Source organism: Canis lupus, chromosome 19, assembly GCF_011100685.1.
Source record: "Canis lupus familiaris isolate Mischka breed German Shepherd chromosome 19, alternate assembly UU_Cfam_GSD_1.0, whole genome shotgun sequence".
In the NCBI taxonomy this organism is placed as follows: Eukaryota; Metazoa; Chordata; class Mammalia; order Carnivora; family Canidae; genus Canis; species Canis lupus.
In genome coordinates, this window is record NC_049240.1 from 37,374,350 (window position 1) to 37,395,831 (window position 21,482).

The window sequence follows — 21,482 nt, forward strand, 5'->3', positions numbered from 1 at the left end:
TTTCAGAATTCTAAGCTGAAACCAATTAGTTCCTTTGGCTTGATGACACAGCTCTTAAGGACCCTTTAGTTCCTTTTCTAACACTCCAGGATTTGTAGTATAGCTTTGAGGCAGACATAAAATGCCGTTATCTTGTCTTTCCTCCCTGTTGGAAGCTCCTCACTCAACCTTATCTCTGGCAGCTTTTGGAAGTTGAGAAGTGTTAATTTGAGCCTTATGATTGCCTCTTGTTTTCAAGGGAAAAAGAAATGTCAAGAGAATATCATATGATAAAAAATCTCATCCATTCTGTACATATATTAAGACCCTTGTACTACAGAACCAGGTGACATCATTCCATCACACTATTGAATTCTAACCCAGACACTGCAGAAATCACCGTCTTAATACAGCTAATTGTCAACCATGTGGGCTAAACTGGATTATCAATGATTAGAGATTTCTTTTTATTTAGCACTAAACTAAGATCATTTGCAAATAGGAAGCACAAAAACTAGGCTTCTTCATCTCTAGGCCCTATAAAATCTACTTAGAGGGGAAAAGTCAGGTTTTCAAACTGCGTTCACAAAAGTGCTTTGAAGTTCCAAAAATGTTTAACTTATTTTTAAAAATAAATTATAAAATATGTAAAAATAGTTCTTAATCTGTATGCATATATGTATAAATATAGATCAATAGATAGATACATACATACACACACCTGGAGGCCACATAGTAACTCGACCCATGTTAATGTGTTTTATGTAGATTCCAAGCTATAATTTCTCTTGTCATGTTTCTATAGAAATGCACAATTGGTTAGGAAGGTGATAGCTCTTTATGAAATCAGGCCTATGTCTAACCACATATAACGTGCAGGTATGTTCACTTCTATAGCACATATGGCTTCAGCTCAGGTCATGCAAGTTTAAGGTAGACATCCTCAGGTCAGGACAAACATCCATGTCATTTAAAGTATTTTTATGAATTTGATTCTTTAAGTTCTGGTCACTTGTCACTCGTAGACTTTCATTTCTACGATAAGGAACACGAAGCATGTAGAGTTAATCAACTTGGAAGTGAAGAGGTCCTTTTATTTCTTTAAGATTTGAGATTGTAATTAAACACTTAACTGGGATTGTAAAGCAAGTTGTTTTTTTTAAATATCATCTACATCTATGTCTCTGTATGAATTATGGTTTTTCACTGCTCTTTCAGGCAATTCTATTTGTATTTTCTCTTCCTTCTTCCCATTCTTCTAGTAATTAGGGCTCTATAGCTAATTAAAACAAACAAGAGCTACTGTTGTGGTAAATGAGAAGCCAAAAGACTTTGGAGTATGACAATTGGGTTCCATATCTACCATTTACCAGCTTAGGAAATATCTTGGGCAAACTACTAAATTTCAATAACTCTTGGTTTCTTTGTCTTCTAAATACGTTGGTGAGGTTAATGCCAACAAATATAGCATTCACATATATACAGTCAATTCTCATTATTTCTGGTAATTCTATTCTATAAAGTTGTTATGAACCCTGAATTAGTAAATACTAATCCTAGGGGAAATACAGGGTTAGGTTCCTGTAGGCAACATTTCCATAACTAATCAATACACAATCTTGTTTTATGAGTGTTTCTATTTAAAGGCACATCATTTAATATATACTATTAATTCATTAACATTGAACTAACAGCCTATAGTCCTATAACGCATACCTGCACAGTTATCTAACATCTGTTTTCTCCATAAGGCACATCATAGTCTTCTTGCCCTTAGGAACACTAGACAGCATTTTAGCAATATACTTGGAGGCCATTTTAAACACTTAAATCACTAATAAAAAGCATAAAATATGAAAGATGTGGCACTAAATAGAATGCCAAAGGACACTCGTTTATTGTAGAAGGTCAAAAATAAGAAGAGTAGTGCCTTGTTTGATCTCAGCTGGGAACCTGCATATCAGGTCACTCAAAGTTTTCACCGCTCTGTGAATGTCTGATTTATCATCAAAGTACAATTTGATTGTAAACAAATTTTAGGCAGTAGGTGAATTCAAAAATATAAAATCTAGAAACATTATGAGGATTGACTGTACAAACGTACACACCAGCACACACACAGTTAAAGTGTCTAGGCACAGTGCCTAAATAATATATAAAACAACTGGAAACAATTCAAGATGATATAGATTATATGTGAGTGTTTAGATTGCATAACATGCATGGTTGATTTTACATAGTTTGAAGAATGGGCAATCAATGAGGGATGTGGGATGTGATTTCATGGAAATGTAACATGACTTACACTTTGATACAGTGATACAACTTTAATAGTTAAAGAGGCAAACAGTGGGATTTTTAGTTGAAGAGAAAACTGAAACAAAGGCTTTCAGTGAGGAATAGGTTTTGTCCTTATTGGTTAATGAGAAAACCAGTTTGATGATAACACACACACACACACACACACACACACACACACACACATATTGAGAGAGTAGCTGAGTACAGGATTGTAAAGTAAAAGAGAAAGGATTCTGGGGAATGAGAAAAATTCAGACATGATTCATACATTGATTTGTCCATCTTATGGATGTTTATTGAGTGTGGACTACTGGCCACTTGCTGTCCTGGGTACTGGAGATATGGCCAACAAGACAAAGTTCCTATCCTCCATGAATTTTATATTCTAATGATGGGAAACATGCTGAACTCCAAGTCATATCAGGAAGTTATGTAATTGTAAACTAGCGGTAAATGCTATAAAGAAAATAAAGTAGCATGATATGATGGTCAATGATGTGTCTAAAGAAAAAGTTAGATATGGTGACATCAGTGTAAGGTGCATCAGTTTAAGAGGACATGGCCATTGGAGTGGAGACCAAATGAGGAGGAGGAAGCTTTCAAGCAATGGCCTGGGATAAAACCAGTACAAACAAGTGAGAGCAAAGCCAGTGCTTAGAGGCAGGGCTAAGCCTTCCTTGCTGGCCAGCTAGAAGGGAGTCCCTGTGAGGGAGCACAGTCACTGTAAGAGCAAGAATAGCAGGAAATGTGACCAGAGAGAGAGAGAGAGCTAGAACTTTTCATGTCTTGCAGGGCATGAAAAGGCATTTGGATCTTATTCCAACTGCCAATTGGAGGCTAATCAGGGAAGTGACAGGTTCTGGTTTACATTTTAGAAGCATCATCCTGACTGCCATAATGGAGAATGGGCTGTGGAGGGAAGGAGCTAGGAGCCCAGTGGGGATGCCTTTATACAAAAAGAAATAAAAATTAGGAACACTGTGAAGTTTTTGGACAAAGGCTTACTTAAACAGTTTTCATATGGGATGGAAGGTTAGAAGCCATGGCTTCAAAGCTCAGCTTTTACACTGTTGCACCTTGCTGGGCCAGTCATTCAACCTTTTTCATTCTCAGTTTCCCCACAGATGTAAAATTAAGGGGTTGGACTAACTGCCCCTTCCATGGCTGAAGTTCTAAAAATTCAATTACTCAAGACACAATTTTTAGGAAAGATGTCATCAATATGTTCAATGGTGATAGAGATGGCAAGAGAACAGAAAAAGAGCCTCTACATTTTGTAATACGAAGGTTATTAGAGGGGACTGGAGAGCTAAAGCGTGATGATGATACCCCACATTGTCAGTAGTTAAGCAAAAAGTGAAAAAAAGAGAAAATAGAGGCAATTTTCTTAGATGCTTATTTGAAAGTCTGGCAGGAAGAGAAGGTGACAGAATGAAATGTAGCCAAAGGGCATTACAGAGATAAGTGGAAACCTTTCTCAAGATCTAGAAAACTGAGTTGTTTGAGAAGAGGTGCAGCACAGGTGAGAATGTTGAAGAGGAGACCTCCAAAGCAGAGGGGGCTGAGGCTGAAGGGCGCTGATGAAAAAGTCAAGGTTTTTCAAATGCGGTCACCTGAAAAATATCACTTTACAGCTTAATCCTCGAGTTAGTGTTTCTAAATCACTCCTTATTGTCTAGCTTAAGTTGTGGGTTTTTTTTTTTTTTGTAATTACTTATTTGATATTATTGTTAACACAGATAGTAAATATTACATAGATATAAAATACTGTAATAGCTTTAAAACATATTAATACAAATACAAACCTATTGAATCCAATTTAAGACTTCTTTTAGGTATTTTAGTCTTTGGAAGTATAGTCAAAATACAGTGCTGCAAAGTCATAATAATTTTTCTCAAAGTGGTTATACCAGTAACTTTATAAAGAGTTAGGTTTATTTCCTTATTTTTTGCTTTAGATAGGTTTTCTCTTTAAACATTGTTTTTTCAAAAAAAAATTTAAAGATTTTCTTTATTTATTCATGAGAGACACACAGAGAGAGACAGAGACATAGGCAGAGGGAGAAGCAGGGAGCCTGATGCAGGACTGAATCCCAGGATCCTGGGATCATGACCTGAGCCAAAGGCAGATGCTCAACCACTGAGCAACCCAGGTGTCCCTGTTTTTTCAAATTTTTATTTAAATTTTAGATGTTAACATATAGCATAATGCTGGTTTTAGGAATAGAATTTAGTGATTCATCACTTATGTATAACACTCAGTTCTAGCTTAAGTTGTTAAAGGACAAGGATTTGTCTGCAATCAGTTCATTTTAGAAACACCAGGAGGGAAATGACCAGGGAAGAGTTGGAAGCCATTAAAGCCTGACATTAAGCAGCTAAAGCTAAATCCATGGGACATTCAGGAAAATGGGGCCAAACATAGGCTCAGAATCATCCCATCCTCAGGGGTAAGAGACTTGGCATGTTTATGCACCAAGCCCATAAAAATCCATAGTTGAAGCTACTTCCTGGGATATCAGTTTCCTGGCATTCCCAGCTTGCCATAGGCAATAGGGCTATGCCTACTTCTCACATAAAAGTGCCCTCTGGCACAGACACTGATAGCTGGAAGTCACACAAGCACTCTAGATGTTCTGGGGTATGGGCAGAGAACTGCCATCGTCTATTACAGGCAGAGAGGAGGCTTGTGACAGTTCTTATGTGACACTGCCCAAGAAAGAAAGCCACATCTGTATGCTGCTCAGACCAGTCGCTGTCCTAAAAGCATACTTTGCTGTGTTCTACATTGCAAAATGCCCTGAAACCAGAAGGTAAAGCAATCTGTCCTGTCCTTTTCTTCACTCTTGCTTCCTTAATCACTTGCCAGTGAGAGTGTTAGAGTATAATGTAATAAAGAGAAAGAGGGAGGTAGAAAGGACATATATTAAGTAAGTAGGTGAGCAAGAGAAAAATAAGCAAAGAGAAAGTGGTAAAAGAGAAAAATCTAAAAGAACTGGAAATATGGCTATATCCCATTGACAGATGACTACTGTCCATTTCAGAAAGAATAGCTGTTGGATTTATATTCACAAAAGCATGAAACTATTTTTGTGAAAAAACAAGTACATGTATTTTATCCACATGTAAATAACTCATTTCAATCAGAGATTTTATTTTAGTTCTTTTGCTAAATAATCATCTATGATGCACATGGTAAAAGAGAGAATAAGATAAGAGAACAGAAACATGTGGTTTTAAATAAAATATATCCTCCTCTTGAACTTCCACAAGAGAAACAAGAAAAATAAGCCAAGTCTATGCCCAAAGATGCCAAGCTGTGAGCAGAATAAGTTGATTCCAGAGGTGACCTGTTTTCATGTTTTAGTTCTTTAGGGACTTTAATCAGCAGTGAATTCTATAAAAGTGAGGCCACCACACAAACAACTCTCACTCCCCACATATTTCATATATGGTTGGGACCATAAGCTTGTTTGCCTCAACAAATACCAGCCAGGACGCAGGAAGCTAAAGATTTAGGAGCTCAGTTAGTATCCAAGGGTTTAAATCAAACTTTGCCTTGTCAGTACATAAAGCAATCCTTAGAGCTATAAGTTTCTCTAAGTGGTTACCACAGTAATGATTCACCTTTGGGGGAGCCCTCATCTTTTGTTCTCAGCTAGTCAGCATCATCAGGCCTATGTAAAATAATATCAATCAACCCAAAGCTCTGGGTTGCATCAGTTCGTCTCAGACTGATGAGAGTCCAAGGAGTAGAGAGCACACAGTATAGCTCTTCACTGATGGCCAGTGACTGTTCACTCAAAGACATTGTGGAAGAAAATGATCATAGTGCCCTCCCCCAAAAGTATCTTGTTCATCTTTTGGTCACTAGCGTCCCTCCCCCAACCTAGCACACAGGGGCAATCAAGGAGGGTTTCATGTGGTCACCTTACTTTATAACTAATTAATTAATCCATCCATCCAATAAACATTTACTGAGCAGCTCTTATGTGCCAGGCACTGTAGAAGATGTCTGGGGAACAAAGGTGGAAAAAAAAAAAAAAACCCACACAGGTGGCTCCTGTTCTCATGGAGCTTAGAGTTTTGTGGAAGGACACAGTTAATCAAAATGCCACAAGCCAGCATAAAATAACACTGTTATATGTGTTGTGCAGATAAGTCTTCGGCTGCTTCAAGAATCAATAATAGGAGATGAAAAAGAAAGGCCAGGAAAGCATGGGAGTTAAACAGGAAATGAGCATGAGGTGGGAAGAAGAGAGGACAATTTAAGAAGTCTGAAAGGAGGTCTGTGTAGCTGGGGAGTGAAATGAAGCTGGATGGGCTGACAGGGCCAGGATACAAGTCAAGAAATTTTACCTGTACCCTAAGGGCACTGGGAAGTCATTGACTGTTTTCAAGTGCACACATGCATATGTGTGTGTGGAAGAGGTGACAGGGTAGATTTGTGTTCTAGAACACCTCTGTGGTACTCTGTGGAGGATGGATTGGGGGGAGGTTAACACAGATGTGGGGAAAATAAGATACTACGGCAATAATCTAAGTAGGAGTTGACCGAACAATGATTAAAATGACAATCCCACAACATGAGACCTTATAGTTTGCAAATCATCTTGTAATTTTGATTCTTTTGTATGCAGTGCCCCAACAATGACATAACTAACTAATACTTCCTGAGGTCAATGTTGTTCATATAGTGGTCCAACAGCAATTGGCATCAGAGTCAAAGTAGCAGAGGCAAGGAAGAAGTGTTGCTTGCTTAAAATGCAGATACTTTGGCCAACTCAGGCCTTAGTGAATCACAATACCTAGTGGTGGATCCAGGAATCTTTAATTTTAGAGAACATCCCAGGTAATTCTAATCCATGCTTAAGTCTAAGGGCCTCTAGACAAAGATGCTTCGGAATAAAACATAAATGACTTACTTCAGATAAGCTTTTGAGGTTGCATACTTAATTCTTATAATTAATATGTAAAATGGACACTTCCCCCTGGAGACTAAAGGGGGAGGGTGGCTATTCATAGTAGGTGATAGTAGGTATAAACCAGGCCAACTGGGACATATTCACCCATAACTTGCTAAATACTACTTCAGTAATAGATGTCAGATATTAACCTATAATAGAAACCACTCTGTCTTAGTGTAATGAGATGTCCTTGGGAAATTTCTGAGTTCTGAAATGCCAGTGACTACCATGTTATGATTGTTCCTTCTCATGGACGGTATTAATAGTTTATAGCTACTTTTCATGGCTTCCACAGCAAGAGATACTAACTTTCCAAGATATAAGTTCTATATGTGCAATATGAAAGGGAAACAACTCTCCTGCTGGGAAAGCTTTTCTAATTTAAAAATAATGTGTGCTTGCTTCTTGTTTGTATTAAAAAGGAGAAATCTGTCCATTAGTGTCCTACGTGAAGTAGAAAAGTGGCAGCTGGTTGTCACAAGTTTAAAATTTCTTTTCTCTTTTTTAATATTTTTAAAATTTATTTCAGAGAGAGAGAGAGAGAGAGAGAGAACGAGTCAGCAGAGGGGCAGAAGCAGAGAGAGAGAGAGAATCTCAAGCAGACTCCCTGCTGAGTGTGAAGCCTGATGTTGTAGGGCTCCATCCCAGGACCCTGAGATCATGATGTGAGTGGAAATCAAGAGTTGGCCGCTTAACCAACTGAGCCACACAGTTGCCCCCCCCATTTTCTATATTAAGATACGTGATACAATTAGTTTAAACATTCTTGCTTCCTCCCTACCTTCAATCCCACAGGGTGTGTGGTTGCCTGGTTGTGGTGCAAAGGCTTGACCTCAACATGGTGGCCCTGCTGTCTTCCACCCCATCTCTAGGAAAGCGACACTAGGTCAACTCAAGACCTTAATAATGACTGAAGGACCCCAAATCAGAGCAGAGGGAAAAGGAAGTGTTTGTCATGTTCATACATGTGTTGGTATTTTATTTGACAGGAAAAAGGAGAGTCGACCTCAACCATTTCTTGAGAGCCATTAAGTTCCAGCCTACTGTGATTTATTCTGATCCAGTGTGGGAACACAGGCCCTTTTTACCAAATTTCATAACTAGTAGAAATAAGAAATCTACATTCCAGTCCTAGCTCTGCTGCTAACCAGCTGTGCGATTTTAGTCAAGTCACATAATTTCTTTGTCCCTCGACTTCTTCATCTGTGAATAAAATGTACGGAAATAGACTAATCCAAAGGTGTCTTCTAGCTTTAAATTTCTATGATTTGGATCATCTATAAAAACTGAGCTTGGAAGGATAAATATTTAAAACAGTGATGAAGTTGAGAGACTTTAATACAGAATACCATTTACATTAGATCCAGAAGATACCCTGCCTCATAAAATCTTTGTGCTTCTTTTCCAGCATGCATGTCTCTCTCTCTCTCTCTCTCTCTTTTTTCCCTTGAAAAAAAAACCTTTCCTCTTCTTGCTGTGTACCACTCTTGGGCCCTAAGACAGAAGTCACCTAATGAAACCTTTACATTTAGCACATTCCATTCCCTACCTATAAGAAACAGGAAAGGCCTGGAGAGCAGTAGCAACAGAGTTTAGGGAAAAATGCTTCTAACACGCACAGGAAATCATGCCCAACCAACAGTAGTGGGAGGAACAGTTTCAAGTATCTTCTGGTCCCAAGGCTTTAGGAAAATTTTTTAAAAATCACTCATCTCTGATAAAAATCACTTATTATTTTTAACTCTGTTGATCAACACAAAACAAACATGCAGACTACACTGTATGGATGTTATTGACAGTTTTATTGTGTTATTCTCTCATTTTCTGTTGGGGACTACCCTTATGTCTTAGCCCTGCTCAAAAAAAACCACACACGCACAGAGGCCCAAAAAAGCAAAAAGTAAAAGAAAAGAGGGAAAGGAAAAGAAAGAAAGAAAGAAAGAAAGAAAGAAAGAAAGAAAGAAAGAAAGAAAGAAAGAAAGAAAGAAAAGAAAAGAAAAGAAAAGAGAAAAGAAAAGAAAAGAAAAGAAAAGAAAAGAAAAGAAAAGAAAAGAAAAGAAAAGAAAAGAAAAAAAAGAAAAGAAAAGAAAGAAAAGAAAAACTAACCAACCCACCTCAGGTACATGTAAATTTCTAACTTGAAGATGGCAAAATGAAACCACGGAGAATGTGAAGAGACATCAAACTATCCAACTTAGAAAAGCTAGACAGTTGTAGAAGTTGGATTAGAATTATTTCATTTTGAATAACCAACCATGCATGAAATTCACTTATTAATTAATAGTGAAAACACAAAAAGCTATAATTTAGGACTGATCACATAAAGGCAGAGACTTGGATGATGTTAGCCTGAAACATCAAGTTCCTTCCAGAATATAAAAGACATAATACATCTAGTATCAGTAAAACACCTCAGAGTTAAACCAAACAACCTTATAATACCATTTTACATGCTCAGAACAATGGGGATATTGGGCAAATAGTCTAGACCCTCTATATAGACAAGAAAACAGGTTCTGATAGGTTATTAACAGTAAGCGGGAGAGCCAGATTTAAATGCCCTTCTGATTTCAAATGTCATGCTCTTTCCACAGACTCATGTTATTTCTTTTAGACTTTCTCACGCCCCTATAGATTTATCCTTAATAGTAATTTTATCTGAGAATCAGCGATCTTTACCTGTGAACCAGGCTGCTGATGGCATCTCTTCCAAGGCTCCCAGGCCATTCTTCCAGGGAGTGGATGATTTTATCAGAGATGTCAGGTCTGGCCTCAGATGACTATCAGCAGAATGGTTTTAACAAACCACCAGCACTTTCATAGTTAATGATGATTAAATTAGTTCAAAACCTAAACACACACTGGAATACAAGCTAAATGGAAATGTAGAGGCCAGTCGTCTGGCTGACAGCCACCCCAGTGCGCCCTGGTACCTTCAGCTTCTGTGATTTATTTACTCATTTGTTTTCTGGTGGTGGGGATGGTGCACCGAATATATTGTCACTTTAGATAGTACTTCAGCAAACACCATAACAACATTCCCAGGGATTGCTAGCAGCTTTTGTTCAGTACCAGCATACTAAATTTTAAAGGGGGAAAAATAGCGTCATATAAATCACAGGATTTTAAAAGAACATCCCAATTTCTTCACAGTTTAACATTACTACTGTCAGGAAAAACATATAAAAGTCTTCTTTTTCATCCCTGGATTTGACTTACAAAGTGAAATAAGCATACAGCAAAATCCCCAAGATTAAATGTGTATGATGGATAAGAGAACAAAGTGTTTTCTTTATGTCTCTGATATGAACCCACGACCACTGGCATATCAATTCATATCTACTCCACATTATTCTTCACTCAAAACACTCTTCAATATTGCCAACTATCTTCCATATTGAACAGCTCTGTGAAGTTACATTAATAAATTTTCAGATGATGCTTTTATTGTCTGTTTCATCTATCAACCACCTTTATTTCCTTTAAAAAAAAAAGTTAAATTTTAAAGCTACTTTACATAAAGGAAAACTCCACTGTGGAACAGAATGGTGTAAAAACTGAGCCATAATTTTCATTAAAGGTATGCTCCAGATGGCTGGACATCTAAGAAGATTAGCAACAGAAATTACATGCTCAGAGTCCCTGGATGGTTGTCTGAGTGTAACTTATGCATAAAGAAACCAGCAACAGTCAGTGTCCTGTGGATGAGAAATTTCAGTGGCTGATGGTTGCACTTAAACGCTTGGAGGTCATTAACAATAACTCATAAGTTAATGTCAAAGTTTGCACTCAATCTTTCTCTTCCTCCTTTGCCCCTGCTTGCCCTTGCTTTTTTTTTTTTTTTTTTTTTTTAAATTTATTTATTTCAGAGGGAGAGAGAGAGAGAGACAGCGAGTTCATGTATGTGGGAGCCAGGGGGAAGGAAAGAGAATCTCAAGCAGACTCCCTGCTGAGCAAGCAGCCTGACTTGGGGCTGGATTCCTGAATCCTGAGATCATGACCTAAGCAAATCAAGAGTCAGATGTTTAACAGTTACCCAGGTGCCCTTGCCTATTTTTAAAAGAATTTACAGGACAGGGGATCCAGAGAGCCTCCAGAGGGCAGCTGAGCTCATGAACTGAGCAATGGCCATCCCAGAAGGAACCATTCAGTCATTAATTAGCTAGTGGTATGAGGGGTGCTATATTACTGTTACCTTTATATATGTCTACAACAACCACATGTCTGAGATTCCTGGACATTTTAATTTTAAGTAAATTCAAGCAATTTAAAATTTACTCTCTCATCGTCCCTATAAATATACATTGTCATATAACTAATATGTCCACGTTTTTGTTTCAGAAAATATGGCCAATACTATAGATATTTTTTGACTATTGCTGGCAGAAACTTAAGTATCTTCTGTGTTTGTTAAACTCCAGTGACTTGGGAGGCAATTGCCTCTGCAAGGAAGGAATTCTCTAAGTGTTTAAATGAAATAGTAAAAAAGTAATAATAATAATAATAATAACAGCAACAAGAACAATAAATAGCTCATATGGAGAAGACAATGTGTCATTCTAAGTTTGGTAAAAGACACTGCAAGTAGTTTGCCAGCTTCCAATTATAATTCAAGACCATCAGGGGCAGGAACAACATTTTACACATTATAACCCATCACCATGCCCTGCACAACACAGAAGGCACTCAGTGAATGTCCAATGTTGTCGAATACGATGAGATTCAATGAGGATGGTATCACCTCGTTTTACCCCTAATGACACTGTGCGTAATATTAATACTGAACTACTTAAATATTCTTAAGTACTTTCAACAGCAAAGTATTTTTTAAAAAAGTATTGTGCTATCAGAAGCATAAAGCAATGGAATGATAGAATATTTGCATAGACAATAAAAGCATCATTAAATTGATTTCCACTCCTAGAAAATGAGATTTTGCATGCTTAGCCTTTAACTGACATGCCCACCACATGCATCTCACAGAACACATCAATGTTTAAGCCATGAAGTTATCTATCCTAAAATGTCCTGGGAATTTCTGGAGACTCACAGACCCACTCCTAATCAAGGTACTCTATTCTTCCCACCTACTTCCTTCCTGGGGTTACCTAAAAGAAGAGCTCTAATGAGGTGCATTAGTTATACTTCTGAAAGTCAAAGATGGATTATATAGTTAATTCTCCTGGGGATTCATGTCAGATCAGAGAAAATCCTCACCTATTTGCACCTAAATGGGACTTAAGGATAAAGCAAGAATATCACATTTTTTCTAGCACAATTTACATAATACCTGCTCCCTCCAGACAGGCAAAACTCAGTGCATAGAGTAGGATCTGACTGAAGATTACTGAAGATATTTTCCCAGAAACATTGTCCTGGTGTGCTTTTTGACATTAAAACTATTATTTTTATCCCTAACCCCTGAACACAGCAGGAAGCTCTCACTTGAGGTGCTTCTTTGTCATCGAGTGGGATGTACATTCTGACAAGCCATTCTGAGCCACAGTCAGAGCGGTGAAGCAAAGAGCTGTCTGGTGAAGACACCTGTAACCCTGCCAGATGATTCCTCTTGGTAAGTGAGGAAAGGGAATTCAGGTACATTAGCAAGAAATAAGCATGATCCTAAAAGGTAATCAGAAAAGTCACTATGTATATGCATCAAAATATACACTTCTTGTGCAAAATCATGTGCAATTGAAGAATAATGAAGTGGGCAAGTCATGGCTCCTGAGACAAACACCTCTGGTACAGGTCTTCCACCTTATTCCAACAAATAGTCCATCTTCTAGATCATCTACAGTCATCTTAGTGCTAAGTAACCTTCTGTCTCCCGGGAGGGAGAAAATAGAAAACTAGCTAAGGAACTGGTTTCCTCTTCCAAGTCTGCTATTCATGGGCAATGTGGCCTTGTTAAAGCCTCTTGGTTACCTGTCACATACAAAGTACAGTGGCTCAATATGGGAGATAACTTCCCTCCTTTGGAGTGCCAAAGACTTGCTAACTACCCAGTTCATCTCTACACCATGACTGACCTTCACATGTCACACAAATCTTCCTTTAGAAAATCATGGATAGCAGGGGCACCTGGATGGCTCAGTTGCTTAAGCCTTTGACTCTTGGTTTTGATTCAGGTCATGATCTTAGAGTCATTGGATTGAGCCCTACACTGGGCTCCACACTCAGCAGGTAGTCTGCTTGAGATTCTCTCTCTCCCTCTGCCCCTCCCCTCACTCTCTCAAATAAATAAATAAATCTTAAAAGAAAAAGAAAAGAAAATCATGGATAGCAGACTGTCCACCTTGTACACAGCTACATAATAATGAGCAGTTGATAAACATGTCTAAGGCTCTCAACTACCCTAATAAAGAGATAATCCAACCCTTTCCACAGCCATTGTCTCCAAGATACCAGATGACCAGATGACCACTTTGTAGATTCTCCCCATCACCATAGACACTGGGCCTCAACCATTCTGGCCTTAACTCTGGCTACACGGTAAGGATGCTACCCAGTTTTCATGGTCTGACAGCCCATGAAATGCAGTTGGCTTTGTGCACCCAGAACTAGCCCACTAGTTAAAGTGGTTCAAAGAATGGTTCAGGCCACTCTAGAAACTCAGCTCCAAAGGAAAGGTTTTGAACTTGTTGGGCTGAGAGGGGTTCCAGGAGTTCCTTGTGAGGCCTGTCCTGGGGCCTGGCTGTTCACAGCTTGTCTGACAAGTTTATACTGTCTTTCTGGAGCCTGCTCTTCATTATATCAAGGGCAAAGTAATGCTCTAAAACTTGCCAATTATTTGAATCTTATGAAAGGAACATAGGCCTCAAACTCAGTTAACAGGCAACACTATTTGGCAGGAACTTAGAATCTTGTCCTGTTTTCTTTGTGTGGTTCCCTCCTGTTTATGGCTTTCCATTTCCAGTGGGGGCCTTCCGACCAGCAAGGCTTTCCTTGACACTTCTGTTTCCTCAGACATCTGCACCAGTGCTCACTCCACTTAGGCCTGTGGGCTCTGAGCTGGATGCACCCTATGCTCTAGTCATTTTCCTGAGTGGCTCACAGACCTGGCCATCTCAACACTATCCCATTCTCCCAACAGTCTTGGCCTGCCTTCTGCCTCCCCAATGCCTCCTCAGCAATGAGCTCACTACCCTGACTGAAGAGGACTGAGAGTAAGGTCCCTAGGGCATTGAGAGGTTAGGTAAATCCCCATACATTACAGCTTGCATGGCTCAGTTGGGATCTGGGTCCAGCCTGTTGGTCTCTAAAGGTTTTAAACTTACTCATAATTCCCTCCTGCCTCTCACCAGGGTACCCATAACCCTCTGCCACATTTTACTGGTGTTCCCATAATCCTCTGCTACTTTTCACTGGAGTTCCCATAATCTTCTGCTGCTTTTCACTGGAGTACCCATAATCCTTTGCTACCTCTTATCACAGCATCTATAGAAGCAAAGAACCTTTCCATTTATCTGAATTTTAGTGTCTTTTGAGGAGCAGCTCAACTCCCACATTTTGCAGAAGGTCAGCATGACTCCTAAACAAAAGGCATCAGGATGGCTATTCTGGGGCAAATGCTGGTGGTAGGTCACTGAAAACAAGACTCTGGATGCAGGACGCTTTAGCATGATACAGGCAAGAAAAAAAAAATATACAGCTGAATCTAATGCCTTGTTGTATTGTGGTTCTCAGCCCAAGCTGTGTATTAGAATTGACCTGTGGAGATTTTAAACTTTTCGTGCCCAGGGCACACACCAGATCATTTAAATCAGAATCCTTGGGGTGGAACCAGGATATCAGTAATTTTCAAAACCCACCAGATGACTCCAAGGCACAGCCAAATGCAAGAACCACTGATATAGAATGTAATTAATGCTACTCCTGCAAGACTATGAGACTTGGAATCAAGAGGCCGGATCCACTGCAAACACTGTATGACCCTTAGAAAGTCAAGTGCCTCCATGAAACTCAGTTGCTTTAAAGTGAACATGAACTTATTGTCTTTCCTATTATGAGAGGTTAATGTGAGGATCAAATGAGATGAGGTTGTAAAAGTGTAAACTGTAAAATGTATTAATTATTATTGTGGCAATTTTCACTAATGTTCCTTCAATGGTGATGTCCAAACATTTAGGGGAAAAAAAGGTAATAAGAATTCATGGAGAAGAAAAAAATACAATAATAGTAGGGCTAGACAAGTTAAATATAATGACCCAAGAGACATACAACCTAATTCAGATCCTAAGGATGCATTTATAAGTTATTTTGTAAATGAAATAAAAACACTATAAGAGAGTAATTGTTTTCAGATCATCACTTATAATTACAGCAGAAGCTTGCTAATTCAGACTAGAGTAAGCTTGGCATTTGTGGGAGAAATGGATTTATTATGCTTATTAATAAAGAAATAAAATTTGTTGGGGGGGGAGTGGTAAACCGACCAAATAGAACATACTTGGAAAAATATATTTTGATCTGTTTACAGAACCATGGAGTCATCATAAGTGATGATTTATCTTTCACTCTTCATTTAAACAGATAAGAGAAAAACATAAGCCATAGTAAGACCCCAATTCAATGCATTTGCTCTAAGAGTTTCTTTCAACCTCTCAGTTTGCCATTTGGTGCATTCCACAGAGAACGTGAAGTAAATGGGGCTGGGATAGCCAGTTCAGTCCTTTAGTAGTTCATTATGATAGTACCAGCCTGAGGTCTGGGTCCAGAAAGTAGGAGGGCGGGAGGACCAAGAGAATGGTACTTTCTTTCTCCTTTGTATGCATATGACATGTGGCAAACCAGAGAAATAATGGCTGTAATTTGTAAATTACATTTGTTGGTTTTCTCTTCACTTCCGTATCCCTATGCCACTTCCTAATACCCTTGTTCCCTGGCACCCCCATCAAGAAGTCGCCTCACCCAGACTTAAACTCCTTTAACTATAAAGGAGGATTATAAACTCCTAAATTACCATAGAAAAAGGATTTTCCAAAACACATGTCCTAAATTCCAGTGTTCTGAGATAAACTGATAGAACAAAGTCCACAGATTTAACCCATTCACCCTAACATGTGAATGATCTTCCCTTGAGCATTTTACCTCCTGAATTCTTTATATTTTTACATGGAATGGTGCTTTAACAGATATAATTTCAGAGAACTGTATCTGAGAGAAAAAAATGTCGGTAGATAGGGTCTGGGGATGACAGAGGGTGCAGTGGGAGAAGATACTACCACAAAGGCCAAGTCCTGTTTGGGAACCTGACCTGGGTTTGGTGCTCTTGAAATATACATTTTTCAGAGTTTTATAATTTTCTCTAGTTCTAAACCTTTAGGCTCTCAACAGCTTCCGTGGTGTTAGCCAATAAGATAGACTAGAGTTGGGCAGGGTAAGAGGTGAATCTGTCTGTGTGAAGAGAAAGATGAGTAGACAGATAGGGCTAGATGTGTCATAATAATACTTTCTACTGTTTGTTGAATACCTAACATGTGCTGTGCGTATTACCATGTGTTATCTCCAATTATTAGATAAAATCATGTCTGGGGAAGCATGTTAAAAATAGAAGCCTTTCTAGTTAGCCTTGTTATGCCCATTATGGAGAAGAGAAAAGGGAGACTCAAGGTGATTAAGTTGCCCAAGATGACAAAACTGAGTGAGAAAAATGAGATACACTCCCAGGACTATCTGAACCTGAAACTTCTTTACTTTAATTCCCCTTCACACATTGTCTGACCACAATCCTTTAAAAAATTTTTTTTATTTATTTGAGAGAGAGAGAGAGAGAAAGAGAGAGCATGCAAGCAGTGGGGAGGGAAAGAGGACAAGGGGAGAGGGAATCTCAAGCAGACTCTGCACTAAGCCTGAAGCCTGACAAGGGGCTCAGTCTCATGACCCTGAGATTATGACCTGAGCCAAAACCAAGAGGTTGGCACTCAACTGACTGAACCACCCAGGTGATCCTAACCATTATTTTTTATTTGCATAGTCCCTAGAAGGTAAGAGGCTGCTGAGAATTCACAGCATCCTTTTTCATGATCTACAACTTTCCTTTCCTCAGACTGTTTCTTCCCATTGTCAATCTGAATGAGCTTTTACACAGGAAAAAGAAGAAATATAGAATGCTGTTTGCATCTATATTAGAATAAACACCTGATAGGCTCTAGAAAAAAGCATAAAGGACTCAAGAGACTTCATGACTGCAGAATTTAGAGCTAATCAAGCAGAAATTAAAAATCAATTGAATGAGATGCAATCCAAACTAGAAGTCCTAACGACGAGGTTAACGAACGAGTGAGTGACATAGAAGACAAGTTGATAGCAAAGAGGGAAACTGAGGAAAAAAGAGACAAACAATTAAAAGACCATGAATATAGAATAAGGGAAATAAACGACAGCCTGAGGAAGAAAAACCTACGTTTAATTGGTGTTCCCGAGGGTGCCGAAAGGGACAGAGGGCCAGAATATGTATTTGATCAAATTCTAGCTGAAAACTTTCCTAATCTGGGAAGGGAAACAGGCATTCAGATCCAGGAAATAGAGAGATCCCCCCCTAAAATCAATAAAAACCGTTCAACACCTCGACATTTAATAGTGAAGCTTGCAAATTCCAAAGACAAAGAGAAGATCCTTAAAGCAGCAAGAGACAAGAAATCCCTGACTTTTATGGGGAGGAGTATTAGGGTAACAGCAGACCTCTCCACAGAGATCTGGCAGGCCAGAAAGGGCTGGCAGGATATATTCAGGGTCCTAAATGAGAAGAACATGCAACCAAGAATACTTTATCCAGCAAGGCTCTCATTTAAAATGGAAGGAGAGATAAAGAGCTTCCAAGACAGGCAGCAACTGAAAGAATATGTGACCTCCAAACCAGCTCTGCAAGAAATTTTAATGGGACTCTTAAAATTCCCCTTTAAGAAGAAGTTCAGTGGAACATTCCACAAAAACAAGGACTGAATAGTTATCATGATGACACTAAATTCATATCTCTCAATAGTAACTCTGAATGTGAACGGGCTTAATGACCCCATCAAAAGGCGCAGGGTTTCAGACTGGATAAAAAAGCAGGACCCATCTATTTGCTGTCTACAAGAGACTCATTTTAGACAGAAGGACACCTACAGCCTGAAAATAAAAGGTTGCAGAACCATTTACCATTCGAATGGTCCTCAAAAGAAAGCAGGGGTAGCCATCCTTATATGAGATAAACTAAAATTTACCCCAAAGACTGTAGTGAGAGATGAAGAGGGACACTATATCATACTTAAAGGATCTATTCAACAAGAGGACTTAACAATCCTCAATATATATGCCCCGAATGTGGGAGCTGCCAAATATATCAATCAATTATTAACCAAAGTGAAGAAATACTTAGATAATAATACACTTATACTTGGTGACTTCAATCTAGCTCTTTCTATACTCGATAGGTCTTCTAAGCACAACATCTCCAAAGAAACGAGAGCTTTAAATGATACACTGGACCAGATGGATTTCACAGATATCTACAGAACTTCACATCCAAACTCAACTGAATACACATTCTTCTCAAGTGCACATGGAACTTTCTCCAGAATAGACCACACACTGGGTCACAAATCGGGTCTGAACCGATACCAAAAGATTGGGATCGTCCCCTGCATATTCTCAGACCATAATGCCTTGAAATTAGAACTAAATCACAACAAGAAGTTTGGAAGGACCTCAAACACGTGGAGGTTAAGGACCATCCTGCTAAAAGATGAAAGGGTCAACCAGGAAATTAAGGAAGAATTAAAAACATTCATGGAAACTAATGAAAATGAAGATACAACCATCCAAAATCTTTGGGATGCAGCAAAAGCAGTCCTGAGGGGGAAGTACATCGCAATACAAGCATCCATTCAAAAACTGGAAAGAACTCAAAAACAAAAGCTAACCTTACACATAAAGGAGCTAGAGAAAAAACAGCAAATAGATCCTACACCCAAGAGAAGAAGGGAGTTAATAAAGATTTGAGCAGAACTCAACGAAATCGAGACCAGAAGAACTGTGGAACAGATCAACAGAACCAGGAGTTGGTTCTTTGAAAGAATTAATAAGATAGATAAACCATTAGCCAACCTTATTAAAAAGAAGAGAGAGAAGACTCAAATTAATAAAATCATGAATGAGAAAGGAGAGATCACTACCAACATCAAGGAAATACAAACGATTTTAAAAACATATTATGAACAGCTATATGCCAATAAATTAGGCAATCTAGGAGAAATGGATGCATTCCTGGAAAGCCACAAACTACCAAAACTGGAACAGGAAGAAATAGAAAACCTGAACAGGCCAATAACCAGGGAGGAAATTGAAGCAGTCATCAAAAACCTCCCAAGACACAAGAGTCCAGGGCCAGATGGCTTCCCCGGGGAATTTTATCAAACGTTTAAAGAGGAAACCATACCTATTCTCCTAAAGCTGTTTGGAAAGATAGAAAGAGATGGAGTACTTCCAAATTCGTTCTATGAGGCCAGCATCACCTTAATTCCAAAACCAGACAAAGACCCCACCAAAAAGGAGAATTAGAGACCAATATCCCTGATGAACATGGATGCAAAAATTCTCAACAAGATACTGGCCAATAGGATCCAACAGTACATTAAGAAAATTATTCACCATGACCAAGTAGGATTTATCCCTGGGACACAAGGCTGGTTCAACACCCGTAAAACAATCAATGTGATTCATCATATCAGCAAGAGAAAAACCAAGAACCATATGATCCTCTCATTAGATGCAGAGAAAGCATTTGACAAAATACAGCATCCATTCCTGATCAAAACTCTTCAGAGTGTAGGGATAGAGGGAACATTCCTCGACATCTTAAAAGCCATCTATGAAAAGCCCACAGCAAATATCATTCTCAATGGGGAAGCACTGGGAGCCTTTCCCCTAAGATCAGGAACAAGACAGGGATGTCCACTCTCACCACTGCTGTTCAACATAGTACTGGAAGTCCTAGCCTCAGCAATCAGACAACAAAAAGACATTAAAGGCATTCAAATTGGCAAAGAAGAAGTCAAACTCTCCCTCTTCGCCGATGACATGATACTCTACATAGAAAACCCAAAAGTCTCCACCCCAAGATTGCTAGAACTCATACAGCAATTCGGTAGCGTGGCAGGATACAAAATCAATGCCCAGAAATCAATGGCATTTCTATACACTAACAATGATACTGAAGAAAGAGAAATTAAGGAGTCAATCCCATTTACAATTGCACCCAAAAGCATAAGATACCTAGGAATAAACCTAACCAAAGAGGTAAAGGATCTATACTCTCAAAACTATAGAACACTTCTGAAAGAAATTGAGGAAGACACAAAGAGATGGAAAAATATTCCATGCTCATGGATTGGCAGAATTAATATTGTGAAAATGTCAATGTTACCCAGGGCAATATACACGTTTAACGCAATCCCTATCAAAATACCATGGACTTTCTTCAGAGAGTTAGAACAAATTATTTTAAGATTTGTGTAGAATCAGAAAAGACCCCGAATAGCCAGGGGAATTTTAAAAAAGAAAACCATATCTGGGGGCATCACAATGCCAGATTTCAGGTTGTACTACAAAGCTGTGGTCATCAAGACAGTGTGGTACTGGCACAAAAACAGACACATAGATCAATGGAACAGAATAGAGAACCCAGAAGTGGACCCTGAACTTTATGGTGAACTAATATTCGATAAAGGAGGAAAGACTATGCATTGGAAGAAAGACAGTCTCTTCAATAAATGGTGCTGGGAAAATTGGACATTCACATGCAGAAGAATGAAACTAGACCACTCTCTTTCACCATACACAAAGATAAACTCAAAATGGATGAAAGATCTAAATGTGAGACAAGATTCCATCAAAATCCTAGAGAAGAACACAGGCAACACCCTTTTTGAACTCGGCCACAGTAACTTCTTGCAAGATACATCCACGAAGGCAAAAGAAACAAAAGCAAAAATGAACTATTGGGACTTCATCAAGATAAGAAGATTTTGCACAGCAAAGGATACAGTCAACAAAACTCAAAGACAACCTACAGAATGGGAGAAGATATTTGCAAATGACATATCAGATAAAGGGCTAGTTTCCAAGATCTATAAAGAACTTATTAAACTCAACACCAAAGAAACAAACAATCCAATCATGAAATGGGCAAAAGACATGAAGAGAAATCTCACAGAGGAAGACATAGACATGGCCAACATGCACATGAGA

At 38.7% G+C, this 21,482-nt stretch overlaps 1 protein-coding gene across 11 annotated transcripts in view; it reads right to left on the reverse strand.

Moving 5' to 3' along the window:
• The window catches only part of NCKAP5 (NCK associated protein 5), a 973,837-nt gene that overhangs the window by 280,278 nt on the left and 672,077 nt on the right, over window positions 1-21,482 (reverse strand). The window lies entirely within an intron of this gene.